Below are 17,978 nucleotides of genomic sequence, written 5' to 3'. Positions count from 1 at the left end.
AACAATTTGTATTACATTTCACATGGGTTTCAATTCATTAAAAAAAAAAAACTTCTTGTTATAATCTTGACATTAGAAATGAGCATTAGTTTCACGAGACTTCCAGTGAGAGGACGTTTTGGCTTGTTTTGCAACTTGTCATCAACTGACCAGGCAGGAATAAGCAAACACAAGTATACAGACGAGCACGAACTCAATAAGGAGTCCACATAAACTACTCGATTTTTTTCCAAGGTTAATAATCAAGTAACTCATAATTACCTGCTTGGTCCAGGGAACTAAATGAAATCACAGTCACTACATCATAAAACAATACAATCCAGCCTGACGGATGTGTAGTCATATAGAGAACATGTAATAACAAATTATATAGGTCAGAATAGGGTGTTCTACAAGTCTGGGAATGTTGTGAAGAGATAGGACCAAGCTGGTCTAGGAAGGATGGGTAGAGAAGGAATAATGATTGTGTTCTAGTGCTTGTAGGAAACACAGCTTTCCCTTCCCAGGTACTTCAAAAGAATCTTACTAAAATATTATTTTCTAGGTGCAAAATGTGGCTTATGGTAAGCAAATCATGAGACCCACCTAGGTATATTGAGATACCAAGAGGACCCCGTTAAAGGAAACGTTAACTTAGAAGGTAGCACACTAGGTGTTTATTGCTGTGTAACAAATTACCCCCAACCTTAGCAACTTTAAGTAGCACACATATGTTATCTTGCAGTTTCTATTGGTCAGAAATCCAGGCCTGGCTCACCTAAGTCTCCAGCTCAGGTTCTCTCACAAGGCTGCAGTCAAAGTGTTGACTGGGGTCTCAGCCAACTCAAGACTTGACTGGGGCAGGATCTGCTTCCAAGCTTACTCAGGGGTCACTGGTGGAATTTAGTTCCTTGGGGGATGTTGGACTGACAGTTTCAGTTCCTTGCTGACTGTTGGCCACAGGCCACCCCTAGTTCCTTGGCCCATGGGCTTCTCTGTAAGGCAGCTGACAACATGGCACCTGGCTTCCTCAGAGTGAGCAAGTGAGAGAGAACGCGGGAGAGTGCAGCCAGATGACGTCACAGTCTTTATAACCTCATCTTGGAAGTGACATCCCATCATATGTGTCATATTCATCAGAGGTGAGTCACTAGGTCTAACCCCCACTCAAGGGAGAGGGAGAGATTACACAAGGGCATGAACTCCAGGATGCAGGGATCTTTGGGGGCCATCTTAGAAATCCACCTCCTACAGGTGGGTCTGCGGTTGTTGCTTTAAAGATCCTAATACAAGGGAGCTTGCAGAGATTTAAACATGCATTCTATACCTTGTCAGACACTCAGAGCAGTTGTTTTTTTTGTTTTTTGTTTTTCTGTTCGTTTTTAAACTGAAGTGTAGCTGATTTACAATGCTGTGTTCATTTCTACTGTACAGCAAAGTGATTCAGTTATACATATATGTATACATTCTTTTTTAATATTCTTTTCCATTATCATAGGATATTGAATATAGTTCTTTGTTCTATACAGTAGGACTTTGTCATTTATCCATTCTATATATAATCGTTTGCATCTGCTAATCCCAAACTCCCAATCCATCCCTCCCCCACCAACACACCCCCTTGGCAACCACAAGTCTGTTCTCTATTTCTGTGAGTCTGTTTCTCTTTTGTAGATAAATTCATTTGTGTCTTACTTTAGATTCCATATATAAGTGATATCATATGGTATTTGTCTTTCTCTGTCTGACCACTCCTGGGCATACAGCTGGAGAAAACTATAATTCAAAATGGTACATGCACACCTATGTTCATAGCAGCACTATTCACAGTAGCCAAGATACAGAACCTAAATAACGAAAGGATAAAAAAGATGTGGTATATATATATATATATATATATATATATATATATATATACCACATGTGTATGAGGTAGAGAAACAACGGTGGGCAGGGATTCCATTGCTTTTTAACAGCTTTTTTTAAAAATTGAAGTATAGTTGATATACAGTGTTATATAAGTTACAGGTGTACAATATAGTGAGTCACAATTTTTAAAGGTTATATTCCACTTATAATTATTATAAAATATTAGCTATATTCTCCATGTTGTACAATATATCATTATAGCTTATTTTACGTATAATAGTTTGTACCTCTTAATTCTCTACCCCTACATTGCCCCTCTCCACTTCCCTCTCGCCACTGGTAACCACTAGTTTGTTCTCTATATCTGTGAGTCTGCTTCTTTTTTGTTATATTCACTACCATATGACCAGCAATTCCACTCCTGAGTGTATATCTGAAAAAACCAAAAACACTAATTTGAAACAATATATGCATCCCAATGTTCATATCCACATTATTTACAATTGCCAAGATATGGAAGCAATCTATCCATAAACAGATGGATAAAGAAGATGTGGTATATATATACAATGGAATACTACTCAGCCATAAAAAAGAATGAAATTGTGCCATTTGCAGCAACATGGATGGACTTGGAGGGCATTATGCTAAGTGAAATAAGTCAGACAGAGAAAGACAAATACTGTATGATATCACTTATATGTGGAATCTAAAAAATACAACAAACTAGTGAATATAACAAAAAAGCAGCAGATTCATAGATATAGAGAACAAACTAGTGATGAACAGCTTTAATTTGATTCTTTTATTTCTTGATGATCACACAGCACGCTAAAGGTTTTCTCCTGCCTGTACCAGACAGCAGTTTGATTTTCCCCTTTTTCCTCCTTTTCCTCTCTCCTTCTTCCATATTCAGATACTTAGTGGTGACTTTATTGGAAGGAAGAAGAGTGAAAAAGATGATCCTTGTTTAGAAGCATTATTGTACTTCTTAATATTTTTTTTCCAATTTCAAGCTGAGAGAAGGGAGAAAGAAAAGCAGAAAAGGAATCAAAGAAGGAAGGAGAGAAGGAGAGAGGAGAGAAGATGAAGGTTCCAGGAAAGACTCTAGCCATCTGGGGTTTTATTGTTTTAAATTAGAAGTGAGGGAGGAATTCCCAGCTCACCTTTCTGAGAAACAGAATCCGAGAGAACGTCCAGGGGCAAGTTGTGGGAGCAGTTTTCCTAGTGGGAAAGTAAATACTGATAAAGGCAGGTGTGCAGGCTGGTGGGAACACTCAGGCTGCAGACAGGAGGGCAGCACACAGCTATGAGGAGTGGTGAGACCTCGCAGTGAAGGGAATGGTGCCCAGAACAGCAGCTGGTGGGAAGGTCCAGGTCCAGAAAAGGGGATGTGAAAAGTGAGAACTTAAACAAGAGATGGAGGAGTAATCTTTCCCCAAGGACATGTTAATGGTTGCTCAGAACTGAGAGGGCGTTTAAACAGGCCCATGGAAAGTCCGTATCCCTAACTCCTGGACCTGCTCACTTCTCTCTCCTTTCCTTCCCCTGACTTCTCTACCTTTGTCTCCTAACACTACCCTTTCTCTGTCCACCTTCCTTCCTTCCCATCTCTCTTTCAATCCTTACTTCTTAAGTGACGTTATTACTGAACAGAAGGATATTCATTACGTTATACTTCCAGAATAGAATATCCTGTTCTCTGTTTTATGTTTAGAACATTAAGAAATGGTTATTTGTTTAAAAAAAACAACTGAGTTTTAACTGCACTGTTTTTATTTTTGTGTGTGTAAATTTATTTATTTATTTAACATCTTTATTAGAGTATAATTGTTTTACAATGGTGTGTTAGTTTCTACTTTATAACAAAGTGAATCAGTTATACATATACATATGTCCCCACATCTCTTCCCTCTTGCATCTCCCTCCCTCCCACCCTCCCTATCCCACCCCTCTAGGTGGTCACAAAGCACTGAGCTGATCTCCCTGTGCTATGCGGCTGCTTCCCACTAGCTTTCCATTTTACGTTTGCTGGTGTATATATGTCCATGTCACTCTCTCACTTTGTCCCTGCTTACACTTCCCCTTCCCAGTAACCTCAAGTCCATTCTCTAGTAGGTTTGTGTCTTTATTCCCGTCTTGCCCCTAGGTTCTTCATGACCATTTTTTTTTTTTCAGATTCCATATGTATGTGTTAGCATACGGTATTTGTTTTTTTCGTTCTGACTTACTTCACTCTGCATGACAGACTCTAGGTCGATCCACCTCACTAAAAATAATTCAATTTCATTTCTTTTTATGGCTGAGTAATATTCCATTGTATATATGTGCCACATCTTCTTTATCCATTTATCTGTCGATGGACACTTAGGTTGCTTCCATGTCCTGGCTATTGTAAATAGAGCTGCAATGAACACTGTGCTACATGACTCTTTTTGAATTATGGTTTTCTCAGGTTATGTGCTCAGTAGTGGGATTGCTGGGTCGTGTGGTAGTTCTATTTTTAGTTTTTTAAGGAACCTCCATACTGTTCTCCATAGTGGCTGTATCAATTTACATTCCCACCAACAGTGTGAGTGGGTCCCCTTTTCTCCACACTCTCTCCAGAATTTATTGTTTCTAGATTTTTTGATGATGACCATTCTAACCGGTGTGAGGTGATACCTTATTGTAGTTTTGATTTGCATTTCTCTAATGATTAATGGTGCTGAGCATTCTTTCATTTGTTTGTTAGCAATCTGTATATCTTCTTTGGAGAAATGTCTATTTATGTATTCTGCCCATTTTTGGATTGGGTTGTTTCTTTTTTTGATATTGAGCTGCATGAGCTGCTTGTAAATTTTGGAGATTAATCCTTTGTCAGTTGCTTCATTTGCAAATATTTTCTCCCATTCTGAGGGTTGTCTTTTTGTCTTGTTTATGGTTTCCTCTGTTGTGCAAAAGCTTTTAAGTTTCATTAGGTCCCATTTGTTTATTTTTGTTTTATTTCTCTAGGAGGTGGGTCAAAAAGGATCTTGCTGTGATTTATGTCATAGACTGTTCTGCCTGTTTTCCTCTAAGAGTTTGAAAGTGTCTGGCCTTACATTCAGGTCTTTAATCCATTTTGAGTTTATTTTTGTGTATGGTGTTAGGGAGTGTTCTAATTTCATTCTTTTACATGTAGCTGTCCAGTTTTCCCAGCAACACTTATTGAAGAGGCTGTCTTTTCTCCACTGTATATTCTTGCCTCCTTTATCAAAGATAAGGTGACCATATGTGTGTGGGTTTATCTCTGGGCTTTCTATCCTGTTCCATTGATCTGTCTTTCTGTTTTTGTGCCGGTACCATACTGTCTTGATTACTGTAGCTTTGTAGTATAGTCTGAAGTCAGGGAGCCTGATTCCTGCAGCTCTGTTTTTCGTTCACAAGATTGATTTGGCTATTTGGGATCTTTTGTGTTTCCATACAAATTGTGAAATTTTTTGTTCTAGCTCTGTGAAAAATGCCAGTAGTAGTTTCATAGAGATTGCATTGAATCTGTGGATTGCTGTGGGTAGTAAAGTCATTTTCACAGTATTGATTCTTCCAATCCAAGAAGATGGTATATCTCTCCATCTATTTGTATCATCTTTAATTTCTTTCATCAGTGCCTTATAGTTTTCTGCATACAGGTCTTCTGTCTCCTAAGGTAGGTTTATTCCTAAATATTCTATTTTTTTGTTTGTTTGTTTGTTTTGTTTTTTCTTCACGGTACGTGGGCCTCTCACTATTGTGGCCTCTCCCGTTGCGGAGCACTGGCTCCAGACGTGCAGGCTCAGCGGCCATGGCTCACGGGCCTAGCCGCTCTGCGGTACGTGGGATCCTCCCGGACCAGGTCACGAACCTGCGTCCCCTGCATCGGCAGGCGGACTCTCAACCACTGCGCCACCAGGGAAGTCCTCTATTGTTTTTGTCGCAATGGTAAATGGGAGTGTTTTCTTAATTACACTTTCAGATTTTTCATCATTAGTGTATAGGAATGCAAGAGATTTCTCTGCATTAATTTTGTATCCTGCTACTTTACCAAATTCATTGATTAGCTCTAGTAGTTTTCTGGTAGCATCTTTAGGATTTTCTATGTAGAGTATCATGTCATCGGCAAACAGTGCCGGCTTTACTTCTTCTTTTCCAATTTGGATTCCTTTTATTTCTTTTTCTTCTCTGATTGCTGTGGCTAAAATTTCCAAAACTACGTTTAATAATAGTGGTAAGAGTGGGCAACCTTGTCTTGTTCCTGATATTAGTGGAAATGGTTTCAGTTTTTCACCATTAAGGACGATGTTGGCTGTGGGCTTGTCATATATGGCCTTTATGATGTTGAGGTAAGTTCCCTCTATGCCTACTTTCTGGAGGGTTTTTATCATAAATCGTTGAATTTTGTCGAAAGCTTTCTCTGCATCTATTGTGACAATCATATGGTTTTTCTCCTTCAATTTGTTAATGTGGTGTATCACATTGATTGCTTTGCATATATTGAAGAATCCTTGCATCCCTGGGATAAACCCCACTTGATCATGGTGTATGATACTTTTAATGTGCTGTTGGATTCTGTTTGCTAGTATTTTGTTGAGGATTTTTGCATCTATGTTCACCAGTGATACTGGACTGTAGTTGTCTTTCTTTGTGACATCTTTGTCTGGTTTTGATATCAGGGTGATGGTGGCCTCATAGAATGAGTTTGGGAGTGGTCCTCCCTCTGCTATATTTTGGAAGAGTTTGAGAAGGATAGATGTTAGCTCTTCGCTAAATGTTTGATAGAATTTGCCTGTCAAGCCATCTGGTCCTGGGCTTTTGTTTGTTGGAAGATTTTAAATCACAGTTTCAATTTCAGTCCTTGTGATTGGTCTGTTCATATTTTCTATTTCTTCCTGGTTCAGTCTTGGAACATTGTGCATTTCCAAGAATTTGTCCATTTCTTCCAGGTTGTCCATTTTATTGGCATAGAGTTGCTTGTAGTAATCTCTCATGATCCTTTATATTTCTGCAGCGTCAGTTGTTACTTCTCCTTTTCAATTTCTAATTCTATTGATTTGAGTCTTCTCCCTTTTTTTCTTGATGAGTCTGGCTAATGGTTTATCAATTTTGTTTATCTTCTCAAAGAACCAGCTTTTAGTTTTATTGATCTTTGCTATCATTTCCTTCATTTCTTTTTCATTTATTTCTGATCTGATCTTTATGATTTCTTTCTTCTGCTAACTTTGGGGTTTTTTTGTTCTCTTTCTCTAATTGCTTTAGGTGTAAGGTTAGGTTGTTTGAGATGTTTCTTGTTTCTTTTTATTTTTTGCGGTATGCGGGCCTCTCACTGTTGTGGCCTCTCCCATTGCGGAGCACAGGCTCTGGACATGCAGGCTCAGCAGCCATGGCTCACGGGCCCAGCTGCTTCGCGTCACGTGGGATCTTCCCAGACTGGGGCACGAACCCGTGTGCCCTGCATCGGCAGGCGGACTCTCAACCACTGCACCACCAGGGAAGCCCTCTTGTTTCTTAAGGTAGGATTGTATTGCTATAAACTTCCCTCTTAGAACAGGTTTTGCTGCATCCCATAGGCTTTGGGTCATTGTGTTTTCATTGTCATTTGTTTCTAGGTATTTTTTTATTTGCTCTTTGATTTCTTCAGTGACCTCTTGGTTATTAAGTAGTGTATTGTTTAGCCTCCATGTGTTTGTATTCTTTACAGATTTTTTCCTGTAATTGATATCTAGTCTCATAGTGTTGTGGTCAGAAAAGATACTTGATATGATTTCAATTTTCTTAAATTTACCAAGGCTTGATTTGTGACTCAAGATATGATCTATCCTGGAGAATGGTCCATGAGCACTTGAGAAGAATGTGTATTCTGTTGTTTTTGGATGGAATGTCCTATAAATATCAATTAAGTCCATCTTGTTTAATGTATCATTTAAAGCTTGTGTTTCCTTATTTATTTGCATTTTGGATGATTTGTCCATTGGTGAAAGTGGGGTGTTAAAGTACCCTACTATGATTGTGTTACTGTCGATTTTCCCTTTTATGGCTGTTAGTATTTGCCTTATGTATTGAGGTGCTCCTATGTTGGGTGCATAAATATTTACAATTGTTATATCTTCTTCTTGGATTAATCCCTTGATCATTATGTAGTGTCCTTCTTTCTCTCTTGTAATAGCCTTTGCTTTAAAGTCTATTTTTTCTGATATGAGAATTGCTACTCCAGCTTTCTTTTGATTTCCATTTGCATGGAATATCTTTTGCTATCCCCTCACTTTCAGTCTTTATGTGTCCCTAGGTCTGAAATAGGTCTCTTGCAGACAGCATATATGTGGGTCTTGTTTTTGTATCCATTCAGCCAGTCTATGTCTTTTGGTTGGAGCATTTAATCCATTTACATTTAAGGTGATTATCGATATGTATGTTCCTATTACCATTTTCTTAATTGTTCTGGGTTTGTTATTGTAGGTTTTTTATTTCTCTTGTGTTTCCTGCCTAGAGAAGTTCCTTTAACATTTGTTGTAAAGCTGGTTGTTTGGTGGTGTTGAATTCTCTTAGCTTTTGTTTGTCTGTAAAGGTTTTAACTTCTCCATCCAATATGAATGAGATCCTTGCTGGGTAGAGTGATCTTGGTTGTAGGTTTTTCTCCTTCATCACTTTAAATATGTCCTGCCACTCGCTTCTGGCTTGCTGAGTTTCTGCTGAAAGATCAGCTGTTAACCTTATGGGGATTGCCTTGTATGTTATTTGTTGTTTTTCCCTTGCTTCTTTTAGTATTTTTTCTTTGTATTTAATTTTTGATAGTTTGATTAATATGTGTCTTGGCGTGTTTCTCCTTGGATTTATCCTGTATGGGACTCTCTGTGCTTCCTGGACTTGATTAACTATTTCCTTTCCCATATTAGGGAAGTTTTCAACTATAATCTCTTCAAATATTTTCTCAGTCCCTTTCTTTTTCTCTTCTTCTTCTGGGACCCCTATAATTCGAATGTTGTTGCATTTAATGTTGTCCCAGAGGTCTCTGAGACTGTCCTCAATTCTTTTCATTCTTTTTTCTTTATTCTGCTCTGCAGTAGTTATTTCCACTATTTTATTTTCCAGGTCACTTATCCATTCTTCTGCCTCAGTTATTCTGCTACTGATTCCTTCTAGAGAATTTTTAATTTCATTTATTGTGTTGCTCATGACTGTTTGTTTGCTCTTTAGTTTTTCTAGGTCCTTCTTAAACGTTTCTTGTATATTCTCCATTCTATTTCCAAGATTTTGGATTATCTTTACTATCATTATTCTGAATTCTTTTCCAGGTAGACTGCCTATTTCCTCTTAATTTGTTTGGTCTGGTGGGGTTTTCCCTTGCTCCTTCATTTGCTGCATGATTCTCTGTCTTCTCATTTTGCTTAACTTACTGTCTTTGGGGTCTCCTTTTTGCAGGCTGCAGGTTCGTAGTTCCCGTTGTTTTTGGTGTCTGTCCCCAGTGGCTAAGGTTGGTTCAGTGGGTTGTGCAGTCTTCCTGGTGGAGGGCACTAGTGCCTGTGTTCTGGTGGATGAGGCTGTATCTTTCTTTCTGGTGGGCAGGTCCACGTCTGGTGGTGTGTTTTGGGGTGTCTGTGGCCTTATTACGATTTTAGGCAGTCTCTGTGCTAATGGATGGGGTTGTGTTCCTGTCTTGCTAGTTGTTTGGCGTAGGGTGTCCAGCACTGTAGCTTGCTGGTCGTTGAGTGGACCTGGGTCTTGGCGTTGAGATGGAGATCTCTGGGAGATTTTGGCCGTTTGATATTATGTGGAGCGGGGAGGTCTCTTGTGGACCAGTGTCCTGAACTTGGCTCTCTCACCTCAGAGGCACAGCCCTGACACCTGGCTGGAGCACCAAGAGCCTGTCATCTACACAGCTCAGAATATAAGGGAGAAAAAAAGAAAGAAAGAAAGAATATAAAATAAAATAAAAAATAATTGTTAAAAAAATTTTTTTAAGTAATAAAAAAAAAAAGAAAGAAAGAAGAGAGCAACCAAACCAAAAAACAAATCCACCAGTGATAACAAGTGCTAAAAACTATACAAAAAAAAACCCCAAACGGACAGACAGAACCCTAGGACAAATGGTAAAAGCAAAGCTATACAGACAAAATCACACACAGAAGCAAACACATACACACTCACAAAAAGAGGAAAAAGGGGGGAAAAAAAAAATATATATATATATATATATATAGTTGCTCCCGAAGTCCACCTCCTCAATTTGGGATGATTCGTTGTCTATTCAGGTATTCCACAGATGTAGGTACATCAAGTTGATTGTGGAGCTTTAATCCGCTGCTCCTGAGGCTGCTGGGAGAGATTTCCCTTTCTCTTCTTTGTTCACACAGCTCCCAGGGTTCAGCTTTGGATTTGGACCCGCCTCTGCGTGTAGGTCACCTGAGGGCACCTGTTCTTCGCTCAGACAGGATGGGGTTAGAGGAAACGCTGATTCGGGGGCTCTGGCTCCCTTAGGCCGGGGGGAGGGAGGGGCACGGAGTGCGGGGCGAGCCTGCGGCGGCAGAGGCCGACGTGACATTGCACCAGCCTGAGGCGCGCCGTGCATTCTCCCGGGGAAGTTGTCCCTGGATCACAGGACCCTGGCAGTGGCGGGCTACACAGGCTCCCGGGAGGGGAGGTGTGGAGAGTGACCTGGCCTTGCACACAGGCTTCTTGGTCGCAGCAGCACCAAGAAGATTACTGGTTTCAGTAATCTATATTGTGAATATATTGCTACATCCTGACAAAAGACAGTGAAGAGTTTTATTGGCAGCATTGGGGCACTGGGGGGGAGGGGAAGGTGATAAGCAACAACAGACTTGAAAAAAAAAAAAAAAAGCCTAGCTCTCAAAGCCTAAAATTAAACCTTTTACCTCAGTTCTGATACTATTTTAGATGCATGTATAAAGGCCTCCAGCTGCTACACTCTGAGGTGTGATCCTGTCACTGTCACAGTTTAAGGAGGACTGTGTCACAGTCGTGCCTTGACTAAAAGGACTCTCAGATATACTTGGGTGTCACTGGATGGTGTTCCAGCTGCCACAAGTGAGGAGAGGTCTCACCTGTCCCCCCCACCGCCAGGCAAGGCCAAAACATCCCCTCAAGCCAGCAAACCTTCCAGGCACACCCAGCGTCCTACCATAAAGACATCCGGATAGTTCGCTGTGCTCAAGTTCAAATTAATCAGGTGAGGATTTTGTAAACTCCCTACGAAACAGACAGACAATACTAGCATGTCTTCGCGTCCAACCAGAAGCCTGTAGAGGTGGTCATTTTACTGTCTGACAGGACCAGCCATCTTGCCAGGGTGGCTCCTTCTGAGGAATTGTTTTCAGACAAATATATTCTCACACATTCATCTCCGAAGCTAAAATTAATCATGTAAGGTCTAAGATTTTCTTTTGTAAAAGTTCATAGGTGTAGGGGGAGGAGATTTGGGTCTTCCTTCTATCAGCAAGGACCACCACTCTCACCTGGGCTTTGAGAGGGGGCAAAGGAGTTAAGAAAACAAAAAAGCGAAGAGGAAGAAGAGAGGAGGGGGAGAAGGCAGGAAGGGAAGCCAAAAGTTTGCTTCAGAATGAAGGAAGAGAATTAAATCACCCCAAAACCAGGACCGTTGTTCCTAAGGAACTCAAATTTTGGCCAAACCTAGAATCACTGAGCTGGAAAAACTGTTGCGATGATCTTGTCCAAATCTTTCAAAAACATGGTGAGGAAACTGATGCCCAGAGCAGGGCAGGGACTTGCCCAAAGTCCCTGGTGGGTTAGAGGAGGAGATGGGAGTAGAAGCTGGCCTGCTGATGCCGGGTCCAGTCGTTGGCACACCACCCAGCCCTCGGACAGGAGTGTTTAGGGTTACATTTTTGGATATGCATATATGGTATATACGTTTACAGTATTACAGATTTTTTTTTCTCCGTGTTTGTAGATTATTCTATTCAATATGTTTTTCAGATTAAGATAATAATATGTTTTCTACTAAATAATGCTCTAACATTTACTGGGTATTTCAATTTCTCTCACCAAACATCTTAAACTCATTCAAATGAAGTACGTTCAAATGACGGAAACAAAGAAAGCGAATATTGCCGTTTATTTACATTTCCCAAAAGCACGAATTAAGGATTACCTACTCTTGAGCACAGCATTATCTTAGCTACAGCTTTCTACAGTCAGTTTCATTTTCAAGACCTATGAATAAAAGATGTGGCATCTATAACCGTTTAGACTCCTCCCTGGGAATGGGATGAATTCCAGGCGATGTCAACACATTGGCAAACATGGCTAACTCTCATCTCCCCAGGTGAACCTGACCTTAGTCCCCAGCCTTCTTCCTCCCAGCCCACCACACCCTCTCCTTCAGGAGCAAAATTATGAACATTTTAACAAAGGGACAATAGTGGAAACTCTTAATGCTTGGCATATGCAGGCTATTTCTTCATTATGAGGACTATTCAGATCACTAAACTGTGTCAGGACAAATAAGGCAGTGCTGAAAGCAGCTGTATGTTAATCGGGAAGACAAGGAAATAGGATTTCCTAGATTTTGCCCTCAGCTAGGGTTAAGCTACCTGGCTTCTCAAACATGGCTCCTAAGTGACTTATTTTGCAACCTCTGTGGCATGTTTAGGCTAGTGCCTATTTATATTGAGACAATGAGACCCTCTGCATTTCTAGCACTGGTTTCCTTTCCCCAGTCAGGGCCCAGATAGCTATGGAAAGGTATGGGGCAATTTCTGTAATGTCCTTCCCTCCCTTCTATTCCTCTCTCTCTCTCCTTAACCAACCAACCAACAAATAACTAAGCAATCCTCTTCTCTCCAAACAACAGCCTATAACTAATTCCCTCAAAACCACCCCCCATTCTTAAGAATGACTGAAATTCCATCATCCATTTTCTTCATTCTCTTGTTTCAAGGTGAGCTCCTCTTTGTGTTTCTCGGGTACTCAAATACCCTCACATTCTCTATCTCAGTCAAAGAGTACACTACACTAAAACTGAAATGACTACCAGCAGCTAAAAAAGATATATCTCCCAGGAAAGGATTTGCCTTTTAGCAAAGTTCTGTGAAGATGTATGCCCAGTGCCCATACAGTTCCCAGGGACTAACAGACTCTCCAAATTTTTGTTGAATTGACAGTTAGCTCAATGGGCAAAATTAAAGATTTCCAAATCAAACTGTTTCAAAATCAAATTCCTTTCAGAGTCATAACTGTCTCTATTGATAATAGTTCATATAGAAGGGTGCTAGAGTCTTGGATAACGAGGTAGGCATTTGGAAAAATCTTTGATTGAAATATTTGAGTCTAGGCAAACAGAATAACTCTTGTAATATAATTTTCATGGATGACTTGTCTCACCGACTAGTTAATAAACTCGAATTCAAAGAAGACATGGATATGATATCTTATTTTCCACAGCTCCTACCATATGCCTCACCTGTAATTAGAATTCAGCAGTACTTGCTGAATAAATGTGAAGATAAATGAATAAAAATGGGATAGAAAAATGGATGGATGGAAGGGTGGATATAAGGATGGATGGTTGGATGGATGGATGGATGATTAGACGGATGAAAGAAAAGAGGAGAGTATCAACGGACTAGAAGGGAAGTCACAAATTAAATGCCACAGTTCACTTTCACTCAAGACAAAACTTTAGTAGAGTTTCAATTAAAAGGAAATATATATATTGGAGACAGTAAAGGGGGAAGAAAAGGAGGAATAAAGGATCAGTGGAAGAAGCAGCCTAGGCAGTAAGAAAGTGGTGATGGTAAGAAAACCTAAACATACCAGGGTATCATAAAGCTATCTAAAACTTGGAAATAGGCAAAAAGAGAATACTGAGAACACGTTCAGTGCAATGCTGGGCTTGACTTTTTATTGTCTGGGCCAGTTTACAACTCTGCAGAATGGAGGTTAACTTGTAGATTTTTGTTTGGTGGAATAGATAACCAGAGAGGTTAAGGCTCAGCTGGATATTCACCAACTTATCTTAGTATTGCCTATAAATGCATAGCTACTCAAATGTTCTTTGAACCAGTTTTAACATCTTATTGGTTCCCTCATTAATTAATGATTTAAATAAAACCTTTGATACAAACGTTCATTTTATATTTCTGTGAGAGTCATGATTTCCTTTGACAAAAATTATCAAAGATCTTCATGACACATCATTAGAGAAAGATTAGGTGATTTAGAACCCACATGCCACGGAGCAACTAAGCCCGTGCTCCACAACTACTGAGCCTGCACTCTAGAGCCCATGAGCCACAACTACTGAGCCCACGTGCCACCACTACTGAAGCCCATGCACCTAGAGCCCGTGCTCCGCAACAAGAGAAGCCACCACAATGAGAAGGCCGCACACCGCAACAAAGAGTAGCCCCGGGTCACCGCAGCTAGAGAAAGCCCGCGCGCAGCAAATAAATTTATTTTTTAAATAAATAAATAAATAAATACAAATAAAAATGAGGATCTCACCCTGAACTAAAGTAATATAACTCTAAAACTGAAACCCATGAGGTTCTACCTGAAACAGGTAGCCAGCCATACCCTTAGCTGCAACGGGAGTGCATGTGTGGGACTTGAAGCAGAATTTAGCTGTGAACAGGGAAATACTATTAGCAAACTCATGGATTAGGCTTCATTTTAGTCATATATTCACTGAGGCACAGCTCCCACCTATGTGGTAACAAGAAAGAGATTTCAAGAAAAAGTAGGATTTTTCTATATCGTGAAAGGCATTGATTCAATGCCCCAGCCTCTCTAGACTCTTCATAGGTCATGGGGCTTGGGAGATCAGCCTAGGGATATAGATGCTTAAGACGTTAGCATTTAAACTTAACTACAGTAGTGAGAATAACTGTTACATTTCATTATAGAGAGCTCTCCCAGAAAGGCTATAGAGCACTTGCATTTCACATCAATGAATATTTTCAGAAGGCACGTTGCACCCAAGAACAGTGCATTTCAATCGCCACCCTGTCAGTAGGCTCCAATCACTAACCAGCCAAATGGCAAAGGCTCCTTAAGGGAGCAACTGTTAAGCCCATTCGCATGTCTTAATATGACAGACTCCTCCGTTTTTTAGAGGAAAGAGATTAAAACTGAGATATTGAATATTTTAGGGACTTGACAAGTCTCTATAAGGTCATTTTTTTCACTTATAAACCTTAGGGACAGATTTCTGGCTGTGATCTCCGAGTCACCTGTTTTGAAATCGCAGAAGAACTTGCTGAGAATGCAGATTTGGGTCCACAGATTGACAAAATGCCAGAAGCGGTGGAGCCTAGGAATCTGCATTTTTACATACTCCCCAGGAAGTTTCTCAGCACACTCAAGTTTGAAAGACACTATCTTAAGAGATGTTGGGTGAATAGGAACCTAAAAATAAAACCCAAACTGAACACACATTGCTCACAACAGATCCTTTCTGACCTACATCTACTTACCCTCTCTCCCTTCTTCTCTAGGTTAGTTTATTTCACATATAAATTCAAGGATGTTGTCATTCAGCTTTCTGGGATCATCCCCTCTCTCTCTGATTCTCAACCTCACTCCACCCCAAAGACCTTAAAACTACATAAAAGGTTATGTCTAAGCCTAGAATCACAAGAAAACACAAGCTTCTCTTGCTTTGTCTGGGGTTACCTCCATCATATCATCACAAACTATAATTCAGTCTGCTTTTATCAACTATAATTCCATTTCAGAAGATGTGATGCTGGCGCTGAAGAAAGCACATGGCTCTGATGGCAGGCAGACCCATCGCACATCCTGTCACCGGCCCTTGGTAACTCCTTTTATTTGGACAAGATACTTCATCTGTCTGAGCTACGGTTTCCTCATCTAGAAAACAGGAATCATAGTGCTTGGGATTGTGAAGAGGACTAAAGATCGTTTCTGTGGTTCAGTGAGGACAATTGTGCATTCAACGTTTACTGAGCACCCACAGTCTGCCGAATACTCCTTCTAGGCCCTTGGGACCCATCAGAGAGGAACAAGGATCCCTGTCCTCATGGAGCTTGCAATTTTAGAAAGAGGTTAAGCTAAACAATAAATAAAATAAATAGAGTAGAAGTGCTAAATATAATGGAAAAAAAGGAAAAGTAAGGGCAGTGTAAGTGGGATCAGGATAGCAGAGGTGAGGAAGAAATTCATGTCAGCCTTCTTCAGGAAAGTGAGATTTGAGCTGACTTGATGGAGGTGACAGAGGGAGCCAGCAGAAGAATGTTCCAGGCAGGGGACAGCTGGAGCAAAGGCCCTAAGACAAGGGGGAAGGAGGGGTGCCTTGTGGGCCTCCATGAGGACTTTGGCTTCAACTCGGAGTGAAATGGCGGGTAGCTGCAGGGTTTTGAACAGAGGGGTGACAAGAGCATCATGATTCCTTACCTACCATGAGAGGTGATGCACTTCAATTATACATCCTAAGACAGTACCTTAAGTCCAACATGTATTAACAGATGAGTCCTTTCCAAGAGGAATAGATTCTGCCAGGGCTTACAGTAATTCTTCTTTATAACAGAGCTATAAAACAGGACAAAATTTACCAACTTGCTCTCCTATGTTTGCATAACCATCTTTAAACATGATGTCTCTGGAGAGCATTGTATGTGTGTGTGTATATGTGAGTTGTGTATGTGTACATGTGTGTGGATGGGTGCACGTGCACACTCTCAAGCTAATCCCTAAATGCTGCTGCCAACTCTACCTGGATCGCAGGCCAAATCCCACTCTACTCTGGCACTGAGGTGCAAACCTGTGTTCCTGGGTGTGGAGCAGGGTCTGAGGAAGACGCAATAGGCCTTGACTTCTAGTCGTGAGCCATTACACTGCTGCAAGAGATCAGAGTTCAGCTCTACACACACACAACTCAGGCCACTTGACACCCTAGTGAAAGATTTTATAAGTGATGCATTTTCCCAGCTCTGCATAGTTAAGTGAGAGATGGTATATGTTAGACCTGTGCTTGAAGGAAATGGGCAGGCATTTAGGAGGAACCACACACTCTTCAATAGGTTTGGAAACAGGTAACAGGGCAAAAGGGTATCCTTTCCCATTTTATTTTTCCATGAAAGCCCTGTCAGGAAGCATCATGTAGTTCAAAGAAATTTTACTATTAGAACTTTGTGGTACATTTTAGAGATCCTAGCAGCAAGAGTATGACCTTCCCATATTTCACTTCATTGCTCATATCTTTATTGAAAGTTAATTTTTCTTTACAGGCCACTGTACTCGCTAATAGTGCCTGAATAAAGTGTAACGGCACAATAAGGTAAAATGTGTCCCATGGAACGAATAAACCCCCGGCTGCTGAATGGGCACCTCGAGCTCTCCACCTTTTGCTTGCTCTTCCCTGAGAACTGTATGGTGAACTTCATGGGTGTTTTTACTATTAAAACTTCATGCCCAAAAGGGACAAAATTGCACTATATTAACATGTTTACCTAATAAGAAATGAGTTCAACCAATTATTACCCTGTGTTCATTTCCTTTTTGGGATTCATCTGGAAAATTTAATTAAGCCAGGTCAAATCTTCTGATTGAACGTACAAGCTAATAAACTTCCTTCTCTATCTCCCGTATAACTGTAATGTAATCTAAACGCTGGCACTCGTTATCGTCAAATTATTTTTCTAAGGGTGTTTGCATCAATATTCAAATTGAATGGAAATCCTTTGAGATGGAAAGGATTTTATGTTTAATGTTTAAATGTATTCCTTTGCCAATATACTCAATAAGGGCAGGACTCTGGAGCCTAAGTGCCTGGGTTAGAAACCCAGCTCTGTACCCACCAGCTATGTGATGACGGCAGGTTGTCTAAACTCTGTGACTGTTTCATTGTCAATGAAGTGGGACTAGCAGCAAAGATGTTAAGAGGATAAAATGAATTAATAACTGAAAGCATTTAGAACAGTACCTGACATGTTATGATAAGTTGTTAAATAAACAGAAAAAAAAATCAAATGACTCTCTTATGACTTACTGTAAAGAAAAAAAAATAATAGGGCTTCCCTGGTGGCGCAGTGGTTGAGAGTCCGCCTGCCGATGCAGGGGACACGGGTTCGTGTCCCGGTCTGGGAAGATCCCACATGCCGCGGAGCGGCTGGGCCTATGAGCCATGGCCGCTGGGC

The sequence above is a fragment of the Aethalodelphis obliquidens genome, unplaced genomic scaffold, assembly GCF_003676395.1.
Source record: "Aethalodelphis obliquidens isolate GAN/ISIS:26980383/991018 unplaced genomic scaffold, ASM367639v1 scaffold5, whole genome shotgun sequence".
Taxonomy (NCBI): domain Eukaryota; kingdom Metazoa; phylum Chordata; class Mammalia; order Artiodactyla; family Delphinidae; genus Aethalodelphis; species Aethalodelphis obliquidens.
The sequence above is the reverse complement of the archived record's forward strand: the minus strand, read 5'-3'. Positions refer to the sequence as shown.